Source organism: Chionomys nivalis, chromosome 22 (genome assembly GCF_950005125.1).
Source record: "Chionomys nivalis chromosome 22, mChiNiv1.1, whole genome shotgun sequence".
Lineage (NCBI taxonomy): Eukaryota > Metazoa > Chordata > Mammalia > Rodentia > Cricetidae > Chionomys > Chionomys nivalis.
In genome coordinates, this window is record NC_080107.1 from 14,935,967 (window position 1) to 14,944,627 (window position 8,661).

At 41.6% G+C, this 8,661-nt stretch overlaps 1 protein-coding gene across 4 annotated transcripts in view; it reads right to left on the reverse strand.

Annotated features, from left to right (window-relative positions):
- The window catches only part of B3galt1 (beta-1,3-galactosyltransferase 1), a 489,297-nt gene extending 481,468 nt beyond the window's left edge, over nucleotides 1-7,829 (reverse strand). For 3 of the 4 annotated variants that reach the window (XM_057755706.1, XM_057755704.1, XM_057755708.1), the window contains exon 1: nucleotides 7,534-7,829. The gene's annotated coding sequence lies outside the window, so the exon portion shown is untranslated. The remainder of the gene's footprint in view (nucleotides 1-7,533) is intronic. The other variant, XM_057755705.1, reaches the window with a different exon arrangement.
- Between the last annotated feature and the right edge of the window lie 832 nt (nucleotides 7,830-8,661).

The window sequence follows — 8,661 nt, forward strand, 5'->3', positions numbered from 1 at the left end:
CTGGAAAAGATCTCATCAGTTTCTTCTAGGAGTTCTGCAACCATTCTGCTTCTCTCCATTGTTTTTGATTCTGTACGCTAGAAATTGAATGTTTTTCTTGTGCTTCCCATTCCTTACGTTAGTTGTGAGTGATTTCTGTTGGACACAGCTAAAGAAATGTATAAATGTCAACGAACAGCCTTATCAGAAGTCCTGGAGTCCCTGTGTTCTACCTCTTCCTTGGTGTCTTGATCAAACTTTATAAGTAAACCAACATTCATTAAAAACTTTGGTATTTCATGAAGAGCTTTAAATGTCTCATCAGAAATTTAACTGTTTCTATTACTAAATTAATACTTAAATGCTTCCAGGGTTTGTACGTTTGCAAATCATGAAAAAACTTTCTGTCCACTCTTGCCTTTGTGATGTTTTAAAGTTTTTGTATAATCATGATACGCACTGTGCCTAATTACAGCCAACGTTCCTGCATAAAAAACAAACACAAATCTCATTCTTCAATTAACTTTCAGTCCACTGGAGGGGGATAAACAGGAATTGAGAATTATAACAGTGAAAAGCGCTCAATTCACAGAAAACACTGATAAGCTCCTGTAAGAGTGGATATTAAATCATTATCAGTAATTTGCACTAAGAATATTTCCTTTTTAATTCATTTCTAATTATCCTTAAGGCATTTTTACAGGTGAAATGCTAACTTGTATAAGATTAAAGCTTTGCATTTTCTCCATATACTTAAGGATTATAAGTCTCTACCTTCACTTAGTTTCAGATCAGTTTATGCTAACCACTCACTTCGTGTATTCTTTATCTTAGAAGGCAATGTGGTTATATATTGCCTCAAATAATTACCCTATTTCTTATAATTGTATATCAATCTCATTTTTTTTAGTTTCACACAGATCTTTAACTATTTAACAGTGTGCTTTATTTTGTCTGTGGTCTTTAATCTCTCCTCTCATTTGTTAACAATACACTGGTAAATGGTAAAGGAATTATTATAATTTTTGATATCCTTAACAATTTAACAGTTTAACTCCTTGGAGTGATTTATGTTTGATCATTTTTGCTAATAAAATCCACTTGATACTCCAGATATATTTACTTCTTTTTTTAAAAAAAACTAATGTTGTTGTGCTCAGGATTAAAGCAACTAAGAATCAGTTTTCTGGCCATTTACCTTCATCTTCTGCCTCAGACAAATGCTAGAATCTCTGTAAATTTCTTGATGGCCTCTTTGTAATTGATGTGATGTCTTCATATAATTCCACTTGAGCATACATACAAACATAGGGTACATAGGAACCTACATATTTATTTACATTTATTGAAAAATTCTTAATGAAGTTTTCAGTTTTAATATACTCTGGTATTGGTTTCATGTGACATATAAAGGAGAAAATTTCATAGTACTTAATAACTGTAACATTTAACATATAAAGAGTATAAAGAGTTGGAATATAAATATGTATATCTGTATGTATGTATATGGGAGAGATAGAGATAGAGAAGGGAGAAGGAAAAGAAAAGGGGAGGGGAAGAAAAGGACAGGAGAGGAGAGGGGAGGGAAGGAGAGAAGAGCAGAGGGGAGGGGAGCAGGGGAGAGGAGAGAAGAGCGGAGAGGTCATGAGGGAAGACGTGTATCAAAAAGAAAAATCAACATTATATCAAAGGGAAATGACTATTTTTAGTTCACCAAGTAATTTTGGGATTGGCCTATTTTATAGTATAGGCAGCAAGCTTAGAAACTAAAAGATTATCATTAGGAAATTAGGCCAAAATAGTTACCAAAATAGCTTTAGAGATGAAGTCCATTGTTTGTTAGCTGCTGTTTATTTTAAAATGTAGCATCTGTCTGCTTTGCAATTATATAGCTGTGTTCATTCAAAGAAATGAACATGCATTACTCATATTTGATCCTTGTATGTCTGCAAATATTGAAGTACAAGTAATTTTGATGTACTATCGTACAGACATGAGCTTGAGTAGTGATGGTCCAGAACGCATGTATACTAGCTTACTACTGATATAAAGATGGCCCCAGTATAGTCCTTACACAGTATGAATGAGCCCATGGGACACCTGTATATATTTAGCATGTTCCTTCTTGTCTAATGACATCAAAACCTACAATTGATTGCACAGTAAGAAACTCTTGTCTCTGGGATTTGTCCTTACTGGGTGCTAGGACAGAGGGAAACTTGCTTGAAAGTCTAGCTCCATGGGGAACTGACTCAACCATGATGTCATTTATATATGTCAGGGAATCATTGGTCACAAAAGAATCAAAATAAGACAATGACAACAATGCAGCATGTAGCTTTTACAAACCATCTCTTCCTCTAAAAATCTGTTCTTCAGGACAGTGGTTTTACTACGCACGGGTGTTTTATGATGAAATTTAGCCAGTTCCTTTTTTCTTCTTTATGAGAACTAAAAAGCAAACACTAATTCTTTAAAATTCCTACATCACTCATTCATGCATGCCCTCTCTGTTCTGAAGTTTCCTTTTGCGGTACGTGCAGTGAGTTGCTGTAACTGTCCTCATTTTATAAACCTAACAGAAAAGTAGCTTTTAAAGTTTCCTCTGCCATAGTTTCCTCATTCTACAGCATTTAAGAACAAAAACAATAAAAACTGGCCAACAATTCGGGGATTTCTCAGAGTTCCTGAAATTTATCTATTAATCACTGAATTTCACAGACCCCGGAAATGGAGACATTTCTACTTAGAGATTCTAGCATGTAGAGCAAATTCTATGAGTCTATAAGTATAGCTTTAGAGACCATAGACAATCTATATTCTATAGATACAAAAACTGACATTAAAAACAAACATTTCATTGCAAAGTTATGTACAACCCAACAAACTTTCCATTACATCTTTAAATGTACCACAATTCATCACTTTTTGAGTGCACTATAGTATTAATACAATGTAACATTTGGGTCTTACGTTGAGATACTATACGTATAAATGATTAGAAGCTCTCATTTCTTCTTTCCTGGCTATTTTGGAAAACGTTAACTCTCGGGGAAAATGTATATGGTGATAGATTGTTTCAAACGCTGCTTCTAAACCTAGCTCCACCACCTTCACTGACTTCAGACACCACAATCCTGAAGTAATATTCATCCTTATTCATGAAGGACACTCGGGCTAAGGATCTGTGTTCTTCCCAAGTTAAAACATTTGATTCCCGTTTAGTTCCTATCAAACACCTCCCCCATTGGCTTGGGTGTGCTAGATATACTCACCAGCTAACTTTCTTGGTAAAACACAAGTTTTCTCAAGTTTGTGGTTAGGGATGAAGGGAGGGCAACATATCATAAAAGGGATGAAATACTAAGTGGGTGATATATATTTTATGGCTCTGGAGAACAAAATACTGAGATGATAATATCAGAAGGCTTTCCACATCTTGTAAACTAGACTGAATCATTAAACTTTTGAATGTTTTCTTGGATGACAAAAACCATTGAGAAATAACTTTTAGCACTAACTACACATCGCATACAAGTTCTCCATCACACTAAGGCTGCAAAGCAAACTGGCAGTCACTTATTATGCAGCACGGCGTCTTGAGAGCATACACTTCACTTTCCTCTAATATGAATATATTATTTAAAGGTAGTTTCTGAAAAATTAAGCTGGGTCCACTGTTCACATGGGGTAAGTGTTAATTATCCTTTCAGAATCAAGCTAAACTTTCAAGAAAGGATGGAACAGAAGGAAGCACAGAAAATAAAATTGGAATTATAAACAGTCTCTCTCTCTCTCTCTCTCTCTCTCTCTCTCTCGGAAATGGAATAAAGGCACAATTTTTGACAAGTTTTATTTGTAACTGAACTGTCTGGATAACCAACTTGATTTTTAACTAAAGGCAGACTTTCTTGAAAGCGTGGCATTTCTTACCAGAGACTTGGATCATAAGTCTTTTACTGATGATAATCTTAATGGCAACATTGAGTCCAAAATCCAGGGCTTGTGATAGGCCTTTACAAATGCCATGGATTTGACACTTTCAATATAGAAGAAGTAGAAACACTTTCATTAAAATTATGCCTTTGAATCCATCCTTAGCCACCATTGACTCACTATATTCCTTTGGATAATGGTTTATATATAAGTTGAATTTAGATAGTCATAAACGTCTTCTTAAACTACTGATTTAGATTAATTATGTTAAAGGTCAAATATTTCATTCCTTAGTTCCTCTGAAAAGTATTCTGGGTTGATTTGCAATTTTTTGAGACACAGTCTCACTAGGTAGCTAAGGATGGCTTCAAATTCACAATCCTTCCCCCTGCCTCAGCTTACCAAAGGAAGGCTAGGATTACAAGTGGGTGCCACCACATCTGACTGAATGTTAAACATTTTAAAGGATAGGTATCTTGTCATCTCTTTGGTTGGTTGTCTCAGATGCACCAACCATTACCTTAACACTCACATCCAGTGGATGTTCTTGTGGGCCTCATCCAGAGATGCAAGACCAGCAGGCATGGGGCTACCTTTGCAACTACTTGATAGTTTCAACGTCAATTAAAGTACTTGATGGGGATATATAAATTAATGTGAATTAGCTGAATAGATAATGAAATGGAAAATCTGAACCCTGAAGTAAGGGTATAGAAAATACATGTCGGTAGAAGATCAGTATACTAGTTTTATTGTTTTTCTGTGATCTGCTTATCTAAATAGCACACAATGGTCGTTGTCTCTGTTGTTATTCTGTGATAAAATCCTAACACCTACAGGGCCTTTTACCCACACATTAGGAATAAAGTACAATTTGCTAAAATTTACTTTACTAAGCATCATAATCAATAACAGGTTACCAAAAGGGTTGACAATGTTGACAAATGAATATTATTTCTCATGCAAAATGGAATTGTTAAATTGTTTCAAATGCATCCCTATCATACTTCTAAAGTGCTTTCTCTCTCTGTCTCTGTCTCTCTCTGTCTCTGTCTCTGTCTCTCTCTCTCCCTGTGTGTGTGTTGTATGCATGGCATATACATGTATGAATGGGGAGAGAAAAGGACAGAGTAGCTAGCAGACAGGATTAAAAACTAAGTGGCTACTGTACCCATTACCACCCACAAACCAACACTGGCCTCCCCTCCTGACTTTTACAGGCAGCTTCACTGAGCTTACACATAAACACCCTTCTATTTTTAATCCTGATTTATGGGCATGCACATCTTTATCTAAACTTTAATATATTTATTCTAATTGTTCATAAGGTATATTTATCTGAAAAGAATCCTTTCCCAAAGTATAAACCTCTCCTTAAAAGGGCCACAATAAAATAAGCACATTATTCTATTTTAAGGCTTGTAGTTTACCCTAATATATAATGTAGTCTACTTAGAAAGTACTTGATAGCTACATGAAAGGCATTTTATTGGCCAATTTGTCAAAATTCTCCTAAGAAGTTCGATTTTTAATATTAGCTGCTATTACTTATTTCCTCTGAGTTTAACTTCATCTGGAGCTATTTATTAATAATGTGTAACTCATTTTAATCTTTGTACCTTCATACCAAGTCAAAGTGAACACAAATATTTTTGCTAGTCCACAGGTTTCCAAAAAACCAACCATTTAGTATATTAAAAATAGTCACAAAATCCCGAATATTACAGCAACTTAAAAGTTGCTACGCTAAAAAAAAATCACCTGGAGGAGGGTGAATCTTGATCGGAAATCGAACAATGTATACTTTAAATATATCAGAAAAACAGATTTTGGAGCCAGAAGTCATAAATATTAAAAACAAATACTTGGTAGCAATTTCTACTAAAGCAACTACCCTCAGATACAAAATTACACTACCTCTACTTCACTATAAATTGCTCATCTCTTTTAGTATAACTCAGTTACTAAACTGAGGGAAAACAGAATCTTTACTCTGCAAACTACCAAAACACCTAGAGGCAAAAGCCTGGGGTTTAAAACAGGCTCTCCTTGCTGCCTATACTATTCTCATGGGACGCCTTACTTTCGTTTTCACTGGTACCAAACCAGGAATGAACCCGAACAAAGCAGTTTCTGCGTCTTAAGTCTGAGCATTTTTGGTGGTGGTGTTTGGGTTTGTTCTGTGCTTGAACAACAGATTCCTCTGATTTAAAAGATAACAGCTTCAAACAGAGAAAGCGCTGTAGCCAGTTCAAGATCCAGTTCCAATGTGTTGAGCCAATTTTGGTTTTCCCAACACTGCCAGCCAGGGGAGCTGCCCTCCCCACAATGACAGCTCCCTGTAATCCCATCTCTCGTCACAGAGTCTTTCCCGTCTGAGACAGGGTAGGCAAAGTGCCTGAGTGCTGAAATATTTCATGAAGTTTCAAAGGGAGAGATTGCTATGGAGGAACAGATCCCAGAGAAAACAGTCGCTAACTCTAAGTTTGTGCGTCCTAAACAGGGATGGGGTAACCCCTGCAGTGAGCTATGGAGATCCGGACTCAGCTGAGAGCAATACCCAGTTGCTGCGGCGCATAAAATTCATCTTCTGCGGAAAAGGTTGCAGTGTACATGGTACTCGTGATGGTTTTACAATACGGAACATGTGAGAAAAAACAAAAACAAAAACAGCATACGCCCTGAAAGAGGCTGGGTACAGAAACCTGGTTAGCTTTGTTAGTTAGTGTGCTCCCGAGCCTGGGGGTCCAGATCATAGGAGATGTGAAGTATTCGGGAGCTTAACAGTTCGCCCAGCATCTGTCCCAGGACACACTAAGTCCCGAGCCGGGACGGCACACCTGTCAAGGGGGCCAGGGAGGAATTGACTCCTCCAGGACGTTCCTCCAACAGCCACACTAATTCCACTCCACCTCTGCCCTGCGGTGCAGTCGCCTCCCACCTGAGCCCAAAGGCGCCAATCCTTTGGAGCAGAATGCGAGTGTACAAAGTCTCCCATGCCGGGCTTCTGCAACCTAAAAGTGGTCAGTACCAAAGCCTAGTCTCTGGCCTTCGCCCCGCATAACTTCTCTTTGCTCCTCTTCAGTAAGGAGACCAAGCAGTACTCGCTGATCCAAAGTGAGACTCCGGGGAGCCTTGGTGAATGCGCTTCTCCCCTGACGCGCCAGACCCAAAGGCTCCTTTTCATTAAGGCAATAAAGTTCAATTTGCCGGATTCCTTCTGAACCACCGGAGACTTTCCAGTGTACCGAGTTCTCCCTCCAGCCAAGCTAAAAGCATACTGTTCACTCCATCCCAGCCGGGATCCCTTGAAGGGCACAGGTCCACATAAAGGGGACCTACTCCTCTCCTTGCAAAGTGCCCCAAACCTCGTGCGTGCGCGCGCGCGCACACACACACACATACCCACACTCTCTCACACACAATGCCATCCACGCGCTGTCAAAGTCTGTCACTGCCTAAACCAGAAGACCGGAGCTGAAGCAGCACCGGCACGAGCAGCAGTCTGGCCAGGCAAAGGACTCGCCGTCCAGGTCCCAAACATCCTTGTCCGGATACCCTGGCCGCTAAGCGCCTCTTAAGCACCCTAAGATCACAAAGCCATCTAAAGAGCCGTACCTTACCCGCGAGAGGCACGGTCTCTGGCCGTTCAGCTGGCCCGCGGGCCAGAGGGACGCTGCAGCCGGGGTCCCGAAGATGCTTATTCTCCGCTGCCGCTGCCCGGATCTCCAGCATCACTTCTCCCCCGCCTCCGCCTCCTCGTGCTCCGCTCGCGCGCCCGCCCCTCCCGGCGGCCTCCTGCAAGCCCCGCCGCGCTGGCTGCGCGCGGTGGACAGCGGCGGAGGCGGCGGTGGCGCCCGCGCGGGCTCGCTCAGCTGCACCAGCCGAGCAGCCGCGGCGGCAGCGGGAGCACCGGAGCCGGGCTGCGCTTCCCCGGCGACGGCTCTGGCCTCGGCGACTGACAACGCCCGGCAGCCAATCGCCGCCTCACCCCGCGCGGCGAGGGGAGACCAATCAGAGCGGAAGGCCCAAGGTTTGCCTCCGCCTTTGCTCAGCAGGCTTGTTTCCGGGAGAGGATGCTGCTGGGGTGTGGGATTGTGGTGGGGGGAGGCAGGGCCCGGGCTCAGGGTTGGGGGCTCAGGGCCCGGAGCTCAAGACGCACAGAAGAAGCCCGGCCCACAAATCCGGGCCGGGGGCGCTTTCTGATAGCTCCCGGAGAGCGTCTTGGCGTGACCGTGCACTCCGGGTGACTGTCCCCAGAGCCTTGGCATGGAAGTTCAGCGTCCTGGCATCGCTATGCAGCGATCTAGGGACCTCTGGTAGAAGAGGCGCTTCAGGAGACCAAATCCCTGGAGGTGGTCACTGCCTTGAGGGAAGCAAGCAAAGTCACCAGACAGCGCCCCCATCTTGATTTGGCAGCTGGGAAGTCATACCTCTGCTAGTCATCAACCTAGAGAGACACACTGAGAAACGTTTTGAAAGTTCCTGGCCGCGTGGACCTCCCTTATCTGCTCTAGGTTTAAACTTGAACCCGGCAAAACAACCACCGCAGGAAAACAAACAACAACAGACACCACACAGAGAAAGCCAGTCCGGTTTAAGCAGGGGACTTAATTACCTAGCACTTGCACGTTGGTTTTATTTACTCGTTTGGGGACTCTCAAGTGTTTCTGACCCAAGAGGTTTTAAGAATGCATATGCAAATGTGTCTGAACACTAAGTGATTCTGTTTGGCCGGGCACGAGA